The sequence below is a fragment of the Poromitra crassiceps genome (genome assembly GCF_964638095.1).
Source record: "Poromitra crassiceps genome assembly, chromosome: 11".
Lineage (NCBI taxonomy): Eukaryota > Metazoa > Chordata > Actinopteri > Beryciformes > Melamphaidae > Poromitra > Poromitra crassiceps.
In genome coordinates, this window is record NC_139643.1 from 37,880,270 (window position 1) to 37,897,426 (window position 17,157).

The 17,157-nt window shown below is 45.4% G+C and overlaps 1 protein-coding gene across 1 annotated transcript in view; it reads right to left on the reverse strand.

Annotated features, from left to right (window-relative positions):
* The window catches only part of trit1 (tRNA isopentenyltransferase 1), a gene marked incomplete at its 5' end in the record, with an annotated part of 59,077 nt that overhangs the window by 38,911 nt on the left and 3,009 nt on the right, over positions 1-17,157 (reverse strand). The window lies entirely within an intron of this gene.

Consider the following 17,157-nt stretch of genomic DNA (forward strand, 5'->3'; position numbering starts at 1 on the left):
ATTATTGAAATTCGAAATTCGAAAAATTTTTTTTTTTTTTTTTTTTTTTTTTTTTTTTTTTTTTTTTACTGAAATGTTGCATTGTCTCCCCTGATTCTAAGTACCGGTATAGTCAAATCGCTATAAGCATTTTAAGCAAGGTTTATGGAAAAATGAATGGCGGATGAAATCCCATGAAGAGGGAGAGGGGGTGACTTTGGCACCCCTTTGGCACTCAGACCTGAGCCTACTAAATATTTAATGAACCACAACCACTCATGATTGTCAAAACTGTTTTTTATTTTCGAAAATGTCAATGTAAAAAAAATTAAAAATGTAAAAAAAAAAAAAAAATTTTTTTTTTTTTTTTTTTTACATTTTTTTTTTTTTTCGAAATTCGAATTAAATTCGAATTTGGCCAGCGAATTTCGAATAGTGTTTTTGCTAGAAATGCCCATCCCTAATACCTAACCTAGTTTACTCATGTACATACCTAACCCAGTTTACTCATGTACATAGCTAACCCAGTTTACTCATGTACATACCTAACCCAGTTTACTCATGTACATACCTAACCCAGTTTACTCATGTACATATCTAACCCAGTTTACTCATGTACATACCTAACCCAGTTTACTCATGTACATACCTAACCCAGTTTACTCATGTACATAACTAACCCAGTTTACTCATGTACATACCTAACCCAGTTTACTCATGTACATACCTAACCCAGTTTACTCATGTACATATCTAACCCAGTTTACTCATGTACTGTACATACCTAACCCAGTTTACTCATGTACATACCTAACCCAGTTTACTCATGTACATACCTAACCCAGTTTACTCATGTACATATCTAACCCAGTTTACTCATGTACATACCTAACCAACCCAGTTTACTCATGTACATACCTAACCCAGTTTACTTATGTACATACCTAACCCAGTTTACTCATGTACATACCTAACCCAGTTTACTCATGTACATACCTAACCCAGTTTACTCATGTACATATCTAACCCAGTTTACTCATGTACATACCTAACCCAGTTTACTCATGTACATACCTAACCCAGTTTACTCATGTACATACCTAACCCAGTTTACTCATGTACATACCTAACCCAGTTTACTCATGTACATACCTAACCCAGTTTACTCATGTACATATCTAACCCAGTTTACTCATGTACATACCTAACCCAGTTTACTCATGTACATACCTAACCCAGTTTACTCATGTACATACCTAACCCAGTTTACTCATGTACATACCTAACCCAGTTTACTCATGTACATACCTAACCCAGTTTACTCATGTACATACCTAACCCAGTTTACTCATGTACATACCTAACCTAGTTTACTCATGTCTTCCAGAAAGCCCCCCCCCTCCAGGGGAAACAAGATAGCAGGCGAAGAGGGGAGATATTAAGAGGAGAAAGTGCAGTCAAAGAGGGAGAGCCAGTAACTAGTAGGGTTGTCACGAATCTCACGATACTAGAATTTCTAACTTCAATACCGATACTAGGGGTGCACCGATCACGTTTTTTGCCACCGATCACCGATTGCCGATCACCTATGAGAAATATCTGCCCAACCGATCATCGACCGATCACCGATTACCGATATATATATATATACAGTATATATATTTATTTATTTATTTTCTAAGCAGCTATAGCAGTCTATTATAGAACAGTTTCCATTTTACATATAGGCCTACATTTCATGCATCAAATTGAAAGTGCAGCACATTTTCTTTTTTTTCTACATCAATATTTTATATTTTGTAGGCTAAAGGAAACCGCCAACATGATTTTTAGTGTGTGAGATAATTGGAGCACAAGACTGTGTTGAACTAAATGGCTAGTAGTAGTCCAGTTCCCTCAGTTCAGTTTATAAAAGAACAAAAATCACTCCACTTCGGGATTTCCATGTTACCAGTTCAATGCAGTTCAGTTCACTCAACAAAAATACTCAATTTTCCGGGATTTCCCTGTTACACAAGAAAAATATCTTCGACCCAAGTTAACTATTTTATCGATTAAGCTAAAGCGGCTAAAGCTAACCGGAGCTATTAACGTTAGGAGGATACACGCAAATATGGATCAAACACGGACTTAACAGCATGCAAATGACTCGGTAGGCGGGAGGACTGGAGGTAACTTCTCTGCTGAGTCTGCTGTAATCACCGGCTGATGTGTGTGATTCAAATACGCAAGGGGTGTGTTGACAGTCTGGTGTGGTGTGTGGAGGTGAGTACACTGACGAAAGCAAAGCGTGTGCTTTGCAACACAATGATATAAACGTTAGAGCACAATATGAAAGTTAAACGATAGACATTGAAGACATGAAAATGGGCTGCCTCATGTTTCTCACGTGCAGCATGATCGGCTATGCGATCGGCGACAATAAAGAAATATCTGCAGCAGCAGATCACATATTTGAGGTCAAAATCGGCCGATACAGATTGCGTGCCGATCGATCGGTGCACCCCTAACCGATACCCAGGAAAATATTGATACTCGATACCATTTTCGACATCACGAGGGTGGGGGTGGGAACACATTAACTCATTGAGTGCCAGCCACTTTTGGAGGACGGATGCTCCCAGTGCCAGAGTTTCAGAGCGTTTTCAGTGATTTCTCGAGGCCCACAGAATATTGTGTGATATTACTATGTAAACACTGAACACGCACAAAGAACGATGAGACTCTATTCTATCATCTGCAAAAAAAAGTTTATTGATCCCATTTTCCGTTCTTTAGTTATGAGCCGGAGAAGATAGCTTGATTCATCCAGAAACAGCAATTTTTTTCTAGAAGCTGAGATAATTGGCCTTTTGTGAAATTAAACATTTCAAGCACATCACTGACTCTGAAGCTAATCTTTTCTAATGTAGTCACACCTCAAAAATAATTTCCTTCAATAAAACAGTGAAGGCCAGGGAATTCTGTTTGGCAGAATAATATTTTTTAGCTACAACCAGCAGCGCTGGCCCCTGCGTGCGCTGCTGGTTGCAGCTTCTTGCTGGTCTTCATTTGCTGCTGGTGGGCATCGGATATTCTGGCTTGCGTTTGTCAATCCTGTCCTGCTGCCTGGGTCTGTCTGGGTGTTGTGTGTGTGCTGCTCTGCGTGCCCCCTCCCCCCCCCCCCCCCCCCGCCCCGCCCCGCCTCGCCTCAACTGCACACTCCTCCTCCTGTCTGTGGTGGCTCTCTGCTGAGTTTGCTGTGCGCACAGTGAAGGGTGCTAGACATCCTGCTTTTTTACAGCGTTCCGCGTGTGTTTGTCACCGGCAACGATGCTTCCAGTTGAATAATAACAACTCCACGGTGTGGATGTGCGGATTTGCTGTCGCAACCGACACGGAGCGGCTCAATTGTGGGAGCAGATTGGCTGCTGCAGGCACAGCTGCAGTAACGTGCTTCAGCATATCGATGCATACGGATGCGATGCGATTTCCGTTTCCATAACGACTTCTTCTTTGTTTTTTCCTTGCCTTTCTGTTATGTGGAGAGCACTGTCGCCACCTAAGGGTTCTGTAAAATAGGTTAGACACATCCAATAGCTATAATATTTGTACATCAGAGGCAGAAGGCTTTGATCGACGCCCCACCGTCAAAAAACGCAATTGACGAACATGTCCGTCCTTGGCACTCTACGTTACTAATTGAAATGACGAACATGTCCGTCCTTGGCACTCAATGAGTTAAGAGGCATAAAAATAAACGAAGACAGATGGACAGACACGCTTCTCTATAATCTAGACCCGATAATACTTTGCATTTACACAGCAGTTTAGGCTACCCCTGCTCTTGTCATCAGCCTGAGAACACTTTTAGATTGTTGAAGCAACAGATATCCACCAATGAAATGAGTATGTTTGATTTCAGTTCAGCACCGCCCAATTCAAAGCTGCCTCACGAAAAATTATAAATACTGAAATGGCGATATCTAGGATTTGGGTTGAAACTAATGTCTCAAACTTTTTGAGGCTTATAATTACTCACATAAGACCCTAAATTACATAGTTCGGGTTTTTTGGGATTTCGGTTTCCAGGGTCTTTAAGAGAAAGCACTGGCATCGATACTGTTGCAAATGAATATTGTATACATTTGACATTCTTTGTATCGATACTTATTGATACCTGCTGCAAATTAGTATATTATTTGGGGTGGCGCAGTGGTAGCGTTCTTGCCTCGCACTCCGGCCTCACAGCAAGAAGGTCCTGCGTTGTTGGACTTGTGCCTGGGACGCTGTTGACACTGGGGAGTGGGTGTGTCTGCCCATGCCTTCGCTGCCTGGTGCCCAGGTGGGCTATGTCGTTGAATAGGCCTTTCTGTGTGGAGTTTCCATGTTCTCCCGCATGCTCCATATAACATCAATATGGACCCCCACTAAAAACATGCAAAAAGATCGTAGTCTAACCAGCGGCGGTTGGAAGAAGTTGGTCCCCAGGCACTTCACTGCAGCTGCCCGGCGCTCCTGGCCAGCCCGTGGAGGACGAGGAGGAGCCAGGATGGGGAAAATGCGGAGGACAAATTTCACTGCGCCTCTGTGTGTGTGTATAATGCGTTTCTGCATGCTTTGGTGCATTGTGACAAATAAAGACGGGGTTTGTCCATCCTGTACCCTTATGTTTCAAATTCTTAGTATCAATACTTATCGATCGTTTTAATAACCTTAGTGTCAGCTAACGTTAGTCATATATTTGGCAATATATTGAGCATCCTACATGGAAACGCTCAGTGTGTGTGTGGGACATTTGTGGGACAGATATTTCACAGACGTTTCACAATGCCGGCAGCCACTTTTGCACCGCAACGAGATTAAACTATTCGTCAGCCGTGTTCTTGCCAAGTCGACATCGTTATTCTTTCCGCAAATGCATTTCCGTCGCTATTTATCGCCTTATTTCTTTATCCTCCTCCTCAACAAAGTGTCAACACTTTTTTCTGGGGGACATTGAGGAAATGTCGACTTCCTTGTTTTTAATTGTACCAATGTACTTTGATGGAGAGCCAGCTGGTGGGCTCAGACTGGCGCTGCCCGGCCCGGCTGCCTACTCCTTCCTGCCTGGGTCTGAAGAGGGAAGTGAATGGATTGTGGCCGCGTGGCGTCTGCCCGTGTCAGAGAGAATGACGGAGCAACGTAGCAAAGCCAGAGAGAGGAACGTGTGTGTGTGTGTGTGTGTGTGTGTGTGTGTGTGTGTGTGTGTGTGTGTGTGTGTGTGTCAAGACAATGAGCTCAGTGTTCGAACTCCTGGCCAACCTTACGCACGAGACAGCTGGTCCTCTGCTACACAAATGGGGGGGGGGCATGGTGAGGTGGGGGGGGGCATGGTGAGGGGAGAGAGAGAGAGAGAAGAAAGAAAGAAAGAAAGAAAGAAAGAAAGAAAGAAAGAAAGAAAGAAAGAAAGAAAAAAGAAAGAAAAACAATGACACATGCATAACACTTGAGAAAGCTGAAAGAACTATCCAGCGTAAGATTAGACAGACGCATACAAGTCTATAAAACCTGCAATAAAATGTGATTTTCTTTGCACATTCCTCGATGTTTTTTTAATACATTCTTCATTTAAAGACTGAATGTAGCCCAGAGTCTCCCCAACCTGCCCTAATGAGCTGCTAGCCCTAACCCTAACCGCCCTAATGAGCTGCTAACCCTAACCCTAACCAAACCTGCCCTAATGAGCTGCTAACCCTAACCCTAACCAACATGTCCTAATGAGCTGCTAGCCCTAACCATCATGTCCTAATGAGCTGCTAGCCCTAACCCTAACCCAACATGTCCTAATGAGCTGCTAGCCCTAACCCTAACCAACATGTCCTAATGAGCTGCTAGCCCTAACCCTAACCCAACCTGTCCTAATGAGCTGCTAGCCCTAACCCTAACCAACATGTCCTAATGAGCTGCTAGCCCTAACCCTAACCAACCTGTCCTAATGAGCTGCTAGCTCTAACCCTAACCCAACATGTCCTAATGAGCTGCTAGCCCTAACCCTACCAACATGTCCTAATGAGCTGCTAGCCCTAACCCTAACCAACCTGTCCTAATGAGCTGCTAGCCCTAACCCTAACCAACCTGTCCTAATGAGCTGCTAGCCCTAACCCTAACCAACATGTCCTAATGAGCTGCTAGCTCTAACCCTAACCAACCTGTCCTAATGAGCTGCTAGCCCTAACCCTAACCAACCTGTCCTAATGAGCTGCTAGCCCTAACCCTAACCAACATGTCCTAATGAGCTGCTAGCCCTAACCCTAACCAACCTGTCCTAATGAGCTGCTAGCCCTAACCCTAACCAACATGTCCTAATGAGCTGCTAGACCTAACCCCTTATCCAACATGTCCTAATGAGCTGCTAGACCTAACCATCATGTCCTAATGAGCTGCTAGCCCTAACCCTAACCATCATGTCCTAATGAGCTGCTAGCCCTAACCATCATGTCCTAATGAGCTGCTAGCCCTAACCATCATGTCCTAATGAGCTGCTAGCCCTAACCCTAACCATCATGTCCTAATGAGCTGCTAGCCCTAACCATCATGTCCTAATGAGCTGCTAGCCCTAACCCTAACCAACATGTCCTAATGAGCTGCTAGCCCTAACCCTAACCAACCTGTCCTAATGAGCTGCTAGCCCTAACCAACCTGTCCTAATGAGCTGCTAGCCCTAACCCTAACCAACATGTCCTAATGAGCTGCTAGCCCTAACCCTAACCCAACACGTCCTAATGAGCTGCTAGCCCTAACCCTAACCAACCTGTCCTAATGAGCTGCTAGCCCTAACCCTAACCCAACATGTCCTAATGAGCTGCTAGCCCTAACCCTAACCAACATGTCCTAATGAGCTGCTAGCCCTAACCCTAACCAACATGTCCTAATGAGCTGCTAGCCCTAACCCTAACCCAACATGTCCTAATGAGCTGCTAGCCCTAACCCTAACCAACCTGTCCTAATGAGCTGCTAACCCTAACCCTAACCCAACATGTCCTAATGAGCTGCTAGCCCTAACCCTAACCCAACATGTCCTAATGAGCTGCTAGCCCTAACCCTAACCAACATGTCCTAATGAGCTGCTAGCCCTAACCCTAACCAACCTGTCCTAATGAGCTGCTAGCCCTAACCCTAACCAACCTGTCCTAATGAGCTGCTAGCCCTAACCCTAACCAACATGTCCTAATGAGCTGCTAGCCCTAACCCTAACCCAACACGTCCTAATGAGCTGCTAGCCCTAACCCTAACCAACCTGTCCTAATGAGCTGCTAGCCCTAACCCTAACCCAACATGTCCTAATGAGCTGCTAGCCCTAACCCTAACCAACATGTCCTAATGAGCTGCTAGCCCTAACCAACATGTCGTAATGAGCTGCTAGCCCTAACCCTAACCCAACATGTCCTAATGAGCTGCTAGCCCTAACCCTAACCAACCTGTCCTAATGAGCTGCTAACCCTAACCCTAACCCAACATGTCCTAATGAGCTGCTAGCCCTAACCCTAACCCAACATGTCCTAATGAGCTGCTAGCCCTAACCCTAACCAACATGTCCTAATGAGCTGCTAACCCTAACCCTAACCCAACATGTCCTAATGAGCTGCTAGCCCTAACCCTAACCCAACATGTCCTAATGAGCTGCTAGCCCTAACCCTAACCAACATGTCCTAATGAGCTGCTAGCCCTAACCCTAACCCAACATGTCCTAATGAGCTGCTAGCCCTAACCCTAACCCAACCTGTCCTAATGAGCTGCTAGCCCTAACCCTAACCCAACATGTCCTAATGAGCTGCTAGCCCTAACCCTAACCAACATGTCCTAATGAGCTGCTAGCCCTAACCCTAACCAACATGTCCTAATGAGCTGCTAGCCCTAACCCTAACCCAACATGTCCTAATGAGCTGCTAGCCCTAGCCCTAACCCAACCTGTCCTAATGAGCTGCTAGCCCTAGCCCTAACCCAACCTGTCCTAATGAGCTGCTAGCCCTAACCCTAACCAACATGTCCTAATGAGCTGCTAGCCCTAACCCTAACCAACATGTCCTAATGAGCTGCTAGCCCTAACCCTAACCAACCTGTCCTAATGAGCTGCTAGCCCTAACCCTAACCAACATGTCCTAATGAGCTGCTAGCCCTAACCCTAACCCAACCTGCCCTAATGAGCTGCTAGCTCTAACCCTAACCCAACATGTCCTAATGAGCTGCTAGCCCTAACCCTAACCCAACCTGCCCTAATGAGCTGCTAGCCCTAACCCTAACCCAACATGTCCTAATGAGCTGCTAGCCCTAGCATCATTTAATTAGTGTGGGTTTAGGTGGAGAGTTTCAATAGCATCTGTTGGCAGCTTCAATACCAGAACACCTGTATCTGGTTCATGAAGACCGAATTAGGCGAGCCCTGGTCCAGAGAGGCGCTGTGATTCGTCCTCAGTCTGACCCCTAGACGCCGCCTTGCTTCAACACGTTCAACAGCCAATCAGCTCGCTTCATCTTCAGCCGTCTCTCTAAATCCTTCTTTTCTTCATTATATAGCCTGTACCTCTTCTTTACACAGAATACCTCTGTGACTGCCTCTTTTCTCTTTTTTCATCCATCCATCCGGCCCCCACCCACACCCCCCGAGGCACCATCCCTCAACAATTTATCCCTGCATCTCTCTCTCTCTCTCTCTCTCTTTCTCTCTGTGGGGAACGGCCCGGTAATGCCAGACTAATAAATCATTCATGACGTTGCTCTCCCCACCCCCCCTCTCCTTCGTCCATACTGCCATCCTCCTCTCCCTCGCTGCTTTACTGTACCGCATCACCACGCCCGCAGACTGCCATTTACAACACACACAGAACACACACGCACACACACACGCACACGCACGCACACGCGCACACGCATGCACGCACGCACACGAGTAAATCAGCTCTCTTCTTTGGCTCTTGGATGAGTAAAAAGATGTGTGGTCAATGGGATGTGGGAGGCAGCACTGCCTTTGCTACAATGTTGCAAACAGATACGTCAGATCCAGACAGGTCATAACCACACTGCACCAGACAGACAGGTCATAACCACACTGCACCAGACAGACAGGTCATAACCACACTGCACCAGACAGACAGGTCATAACCACACTGCACCAGACAGACAGTTAAGAGACAGACAGGTCATAACCACACTGCACCAGACAGACAGAGAGACAGACAGGTCATAACCACACTGCACCAGCCAGACAGGTCATAACCACACTGCACCAGACAGACAGGTCATAACCACACTGCACCAGACAGACAGGTCATAACCACACTGCACCAGACAGACAGGTCATAACCACACTGCACCAGACAGACAGGCCATAACCACACTGCACCAGACAGACAGGTCATAACCACACTGCACCAGACAGACAGGTCATAACCACACTGCACCAGACAGACAGGTCATAACCACACTGCACCAGACAGATAGGTCATAACCACACTGCACCAGACAGACAGGTCATAACCACACTGCACCAGGCAGACAGGTCATAACCACACTGCACCAGACAGACAGGTCATAACCACACTGCACCAGACAGACAGTTAAGAGACAGACAGGTCATAACCACACTGCACCAGTCAGACAGATAGAGAGACAGACAGGTCATAACCACACTGCACCAGACAGACAGTTATGAGACAGACAGGTCATAACCACACTGCACCAGTCAGACAGATAGAGAGACAGACAGGTCATAACCACACTGCACCAGACAGACAGTTAAGAGACAGACAGGTCATAACCACACTGCACCAGACAGACAGACAGACAGACAGACAGACAGACATACAGATAGAGAGAGAGACAGACAGGTCATAACCACACTGCACCAGACAGACAGTTAAGAGACAGACAGGTCATAACCACACTGCACCAGACAGACAGTTAAGAGACAGACAGGTCATAACCACACTGCACCAGACAGACAGTTAAGAGACAGACAGGTCATAACCACACTGCACCAGACAGACAGTTAAGAGACAGACAGGTCATAACCACACTGCACCAGACAGACAGTTAAGAGACAGACAGGTCATAACCACACTGCACCAGACAGACAGTTAAGAGACAGACAGGTCATAACCACACTGCACCAGACAGACAGACAGACAGACAGACAGACAGGTCATAACCACACCAGACAGACAGAGAGAGAGACAGACAGGTCATAACCACACTGCACCAGACAGACAGAGAGACAGAGGGATGGAGCGAGGGAGAGATACAGAGAGAGAGAGGGAGGGAGGGAGACAGAGATGTGTGTGTGAGTAAATTAGAGGGATACAACACATAGCTGCACAGTGTTTGAGTGTGGGATGCATTTAATACGTAGACTAGACAAGCGCTGTGTGTGTGTGTGTGTGTGTGTGTGTGTGTGTGTGTGTGTGTGTGTGTGTGTGTGTGTGTGTGTGTGTGTGTGTGTGTGTGTGCGCGCGTGCGCGTGCGAGAGAGATGCTCACAAGTAATTTTTTGCAAGTCGAAGTCAAATCTCAAGTCTTTGGTCACAAGTCCAAGTCAAGTCTCAACTAAGTATTTGGTCACAAGTCCAAGTCAAGTCTCAAGTCTCTTATTGATGGTCTGCATAGTACAGCATGTACTGTATTTTCCTCTCCTTTATTAGCATACCGTATCAGCATTGATTAGTATTAGTATTAGTATGATTATTATTAGTAGACATGTTAATGTGTGGAAAAAATAAACATAAAGATTGTTCACGAGACCCAAATCTCGAGTCCAAGTCGATTCTCAAGTCTTTTGAGGACGAGTCTCAAGTCAAGTCTGAAGTCACTGTGTGCGACTTAAATGCGACTCAATTCCAAGTCGCAAGTCCAAGTCCCCATCTCTGGTGTGTGTGTGTTTGTGTGTGTGTGTGTGTGTGTGTGTGTGTGTAAGAGCTAGGGCTGTGTGCGGTATACCACAGGTTTACAGAAACCAACACTATCAATCTTCCAGCGACCTAAGCAGTCATGTGTGTGTAATGTGTGTTAAGTGTGTTCCTGAGGGCATGTGTCCCTTTCATTTGCACACACATGTAACACGTGTGTAGGAGGAGAGTTGTTTTTTCCCACGCCACAAGGCATGTTCAGGGGCCAAAGTCAGGGCAGTCAGTCTATCAGTCAAACGCCGCTCCCTCACCCTGTTGAGTGATGCTCGCTCGCCCTAGTGTTTAAAAAGAATTCATAACTCAAAAACTGCAACTATCACTTAAATATTTACATTTGTGAGTAACAGAAGAAATAGCTAAACATTTTGATGTGTTTAGTCGCATTGGTGACTGACTACTGTATACAGTGGCTAATCTATGTGACAAAAAATGTTTTGTTGGGGAATACTTTAGTTGCAAATTGCAATTGAGCTGGCAAAGCAGTTTTTTGCATAACAGTTGTGGAACTAGCCTACATGTGTCCAATCATTGCTAATGAAACAGTGCTCTCTCAACTCATATTGACCTTTTTCACAGCAGCCATTTTGTGTCTAAAAGGCAGGAAGTAACACAGGTGCAAGCAAAACATTAATTACCCAATGGATTGAAAGTTGGAAACCCTCATTAATGTTCTGCTTGCACCAGCGTTACTTCCTGCCTTTTAGATACAAAATGGGTCAATTGGGTGCGAAGTGAAAAAGGTGAATGAGGGTTTCCAACTTCTAATCCATTTAGGTGTTCCAGTGCCAGGGCCCTTATTAGTGTTTTGGTTGCGCCTGTGTTACTTCCTGCCTTTGAGACACAAAATGGCTGCTGTGAAAAAGGCAAACACGAGTTGAGAGAGCGCTGGAGATTTAATTCCCCATTCGCTGAATCACTTGGTTTGACCAGGTAAAACTATTTTTATAAGCACTTTATGAAACGTCTATGGAAAAATTAATGGCAATGAAATCTCTTAGGTTGTAATGCCAAACCCTGAAGAGGGCGTGACTTTGGCACACTCTATTGAGTGATGCTAGCTTGTCCAGGATTCGTTCTACAATGTACAGGTATGTGTGACAATAACTTTTGCTACCGAATATTTTAGTTACAACTAGATTGAGCTAGCAGAGCAGTTCATCCTGTAACAGGTGTGGAATTGATTCAGTTTGGGCAATGATAATGGAACATTTTGGCTAGCATGCTACTATGATACTGGAGAGAAAGAGCCGCTGACCTGAAATAAGCTCACATGACCATCACATTTCCAAGTTTACATCATATTAGTCTGAGATGTTCTTCCTGAGAAAGACATACTTCATGTCACTATGTCACTATATAGACGGTTTTCACAAGCTGCAACCCCACAGCATTTCCTTTTTCTCAGCTTCTTCTTCTGTGTTTTATGGCGGTTGGCAACCTTAAATTTTGCATTACCGCAACCTGAATTGTATCATCTTCACAGTGCTAACTATTGACAGTGTCCACTTGCTCAGCTGTTCAGGGGAAACACTGACATAGCCTACTTCTATTTCTATTTTTTTTAATGTAAAGATAGGCCTATGCGTGCAATAACGTACTGATAGTCAGCTTACTCTGTAACATGTAGCTTTTATTAGCCTCTCAGGCTAGCTCCGGACCAGACAACAACGCTTCCTATTACCCAGCGTGTGCACGCCTTTCCGACAGGGGTGGTTGTTGTTATGGCAACTATCAACAACAACAACAACTACTAACTACTACTAGATAAAGACCGAAATAGGCTAACTTGTTACTGTGTCTGTCGGAGACACGGCCTAACGTTAACATTTAATATGAGCCGAATATCAGCCTGCACTCAGCTATGCATACAGGAAGTAAACCGGATATTCAGGTGGGTTGTGATGGTTGTTATTGTTGTCAAGTTAAAACCGTCTATAGGCCAAGATGACAACGCTCATGACGGTATGTTGAATGTTCTACAGCTCACATTCCACATAATATTATTCAATTATAATAAATCACCCGTCAAACCTGTGTTCCTTTGTCACAAAGTGTCACTGCTCACTGTTGTCCTTGGGAGAATATGGCAGCTCTTTCTTCTATTGTCCTGGCTGTATAAAGCGAGGGTCACTACCCACCAATACCTCCAATATGCATTCACACACACTAAAGTAATGCTCAATGGTCACCCACCTTGTGCATGACCTGTTCAATTGCCCCCTGGGACCTTTGAAGAGGAGTTTTCTATGGACACCCCACTCCCCCCGCCCACACACACAGCCTGGGGGTGGCCTTCTTATGGCGGAAAAAATTTAACTACGTTTTAACTCGTGTGCACGACACGCTATTGTGTGCACGACACGCTATTGTGTGCGTGCTGGCTGTATGAAACGTGTGCTTGCATTGCATAAAACACATGATGCAAACAGATATAAAATGAGCACATGTGATTAATTCATTAATATGTCCAGAGCAATGGCACCAACCCCTTTACGGCCGGTTCACACACACGCCTACGCCTATGCCTACGCATATGCCTACGCCTATGCCTACGCATATAGGCATTGCTTCATGCACGCCTGGCACCTATTTTCGTTCACACAGGACGCCACGCTCTGCGCTACGCTGAACACATGAGCAGCGGTTTTTTTACACTTTTCAGATCTGATTTATAGCATGGGTGAGTCCTCTTTTTTATTGTAATGTGCAAGTGAGGATGTCTGACTATTTCTTGGCCCTTCCCTCGGGTAATCATGTGACTATGAGTCATCAACACCATGAGTATATGCATTGAGACAGGGGGGGTATATATACATCTGATAGAAAAGACGTTAATAGAGGAACACATGAAGGACAGCTTTCCTACTATGCACTCGTTAATTCGCGCTCCACCCTCCCTTTTGGGCAAACTCGGTAGAAAATATGGCCCAAGTCCACCAGAAACAACAGCCAGCTTGACAGTTCAGCGCGCCTAGAGCTGAAAAATAGAACAGACGCCTAAACGATAAATGCAGCGCAGCGTAGGCACAGCGCGAGCGTGGCTTCAGCACAGCGTGGCAGCGGTATGTGTGAACGCTCTCGTCTGTTAACAAGGACGCCTAAATTTTAGCCGTTGCTTAGGCGTTGCTTTAAGCGTCGCTCTAGGCATGTGTGTGAACCCGACGTTAGTGTTTAACATCCATCAGCTCTGCACTACCAGCTTCTAAGTACACAGGCAGCATAATGAAGCATGATCACAGGGTCCTAGTGCACTCCTCATTGGAATCCCACTTGTTGCAGTGCACTCTCTCAATCCCCTTACTGTCAATATCCCTGTCAGTTGTTCCCTAGCAATAATGCCAAGCATCAGTAGGCCCTGCCTTGATAAATCATCTTATCTCCTCCCTTCAGTTTTTACCTGATGTGAAACTTGATTAAGGAATTTATATACATTTCTTGATACACCTCATCAAAAGCCTGATTCTAAACAACAACAAAAAAAGCTATCAACAAAATATCAGGCTAAATAGCGGTAAATCAAGTAAATTCAAGTAATTGTGGCAATTGGATTGAATTAGTTTGAAACTTTGAAAGCGAGGGCATGAACTAACCAAACAGAGGGAGCGATTTGTATCTTCTTGTGCATTTCAGATTTAGGGCACAAGGCCCTGCCATGCCATGTAATAAAGTATTGCATCTTGAACTAAAATACTCATTCAAATTTTGTTGTTGAGACCTTAAATTTCAATAATTTCAGATTTTTCCAGACTTTTTGAGGACCGGTACATACCCGGCGAGAAGGTTTTGTTGTCAGATATGAATTGGCGACCGTCTGTACTGTTTCGATCCTAATGAAATAACAGTCAAATCCATCCATTTGGTCTTTTTGCTGGAACCCTCTCATGGGCCCTCTGGTGGTCCCTGAACCACGCTTTGGGAACCCCTGCTTAGCACTATTTAGTGCGAGGCCTGATTCAATGTCAATGACAGTACAGCCTGTGTGTGTGTGTGTGTGTGTGTGTGTGTGTGTGTGTGTGTGTGTGTGTGTGTGTGTGTGTGCCATAGATAGCATGTTTCATTTAATGAGTGAATAATATCCAACCTGCATTTCCAATGAACTGTGTGCCGGGGAGGGAGGGGAGGGGAGGGGAGGGGAGGGGAGGGGAGGGGGGTCCACACAATAGGAGTGTTAGGGAGTGTGGGAACCAATTCTCCCCGGGACAATAGACACTTCCCAGTGGCCACAGTGGCCCATTCACCATCAGCTGCTGGGCCCGCGCGAATATGCACCGACTCAGCACAATTCTGCGTTCTCCCAAACAAGACCAGACTGTTTCCTATCCCAGAGACAACACAGTGCGGCTCTAGCCTACACACAGCCTCATTCTCACATAGGCAGCCTCTCTCTCTCTCTCTCTCACTGCTGGGCAAGTTACTCAAGAAGTGTAATTAGTTACTTAGTAACTCCTTTAAAAAGTAATCAAATTACTTTACTAGTTACGGTATTATTAGTTGTTATTAGTTATGTTATCCTTTACATTACTACTACGGTATATTATTTTCTCTAGCCCCCCACCCTTCTGTAAAAGTGACGTACAACCTGTTTAGCCAGCTCCTTTAGAACTGAATCCACTTTATTGGAACAATAATTAACATCACAGGAGGAGTCACCAATCAGCCAAACTGCATACTTTTTATTTATTTGCCTATTCACCTTATGTAGCCACGCCCATTTGACCCGGTTGTGTGGTCGTGTGACGACTTCCGGCAAAAAAAGAAAAAGAAAATGGCTGGCTGCTCCAATATCATCTAACTCTGAATTAACTAATAATTTAGCCAATTGTATGTAACATACCAAATAAAAGCAAACGGCAATGTCTAAGAATGCAACGCCATGTAACTGGCTCGTTAATTCTCGCATTCCAGGGAATTACGTTTACGTCTGCAGGTCTTACAGACGTAAATGGCTCGAGCTGCGCTCAGAGGAGAGAAAACTATCTGAAGCTTTCTTTGTTGGAGTCCAGGTATGTTTTACAAGAAAGTGCTCGTCATTGTCGACGATAACGTTATCTGACCTGGCTAACAGTGGATACTCCGCTTGCTTGCTTGCTGTGTACTGAGCTCAAAGTAGTAGGCTACGTTCTTTGTTTTACCCCCTGCACTGTCCGCTACAAAAACAACTCTCTTCCTCGACATTCTTTTATATTTCGCGCCGTGACCGCCAGAAGTGTTAACACAACCCGGAAGAATTTGGCCCACCCCCGCGTCTGAACATAAGGTGAATAGGACAAAAAACTAATCATGTTCTGGCGACGCAGTAGTCTCGCATAGCCAGACCTGTCTCCACACTTCATTTTAGCGCTGTGCCAATGCTGGGGAAAGTAATGCAGTAACTTGAAGTTACTTGGATTAGTAACTGCAATATAATTACTGTTTTGGAAATTGTAATCCCTTACACTACTAGTTACTGCAAAAGTAATACAATTACAGTAACTAGGTTACGGCCCAACACTGCTCTCTCTCTCTCTCTGTCAGTGTCTCTCTTTCTCTGTCACACACACCAACAGGAGGGTAGCAACAAGGCAGGCGATTGTGGAGATAGGCTAGGTCTGCGAGGCTGTAACTAGGCCACCTCTTCTCTCCGCCAGAGCTGCTGCTGGTCGTTGAGATATTCTGGGCTGAAAATGCTATTAGCGTAACCCAGTTTACCCAGTACCAGGTGACTGCTGGAAGACTCGCTCCCCGCAGAGACGCGCGTTGTCCTTGACAGCGCGCCGAAAGGCGAGGAGGGGGAAGAAAGCGCTGCATTCTAGGGGAAACGGTCCTAATGAAATGTGCTGTGAACGGCCGTCGACCCCCGCCACCGGTGTCACAGTGACACACACTGGAAATTGTCCGATTTGGAGAAAGTTGGTGTGTGTGTGTGTGTGTGTGTGTGTGTGTGTGTGTGTGTGTGTGTGTGTGTGTGTGTGTGTGTGCATGCGTGCGTGCGTGCGTATGCCCTCTGGTTGCTATGGCAATGGAGCCTGAGAACTGAGAGGGTGGGAGGGAGGGAAGAAAGCAAAGCGATGCCAGCCTGAGATTTTAACATTCTCTCTCTCTCACACTCTCTCTCTCTATCACTCACTCTCACACACACACACACACACACACGCGCACACACACACACACACACACACACACACACACACACACACACACACACACACACACACACACACACACAGACAGAACACGGCCAATGAAAGAGAGCATGCAAAGGGAAGGCCTGTCATTTCAAA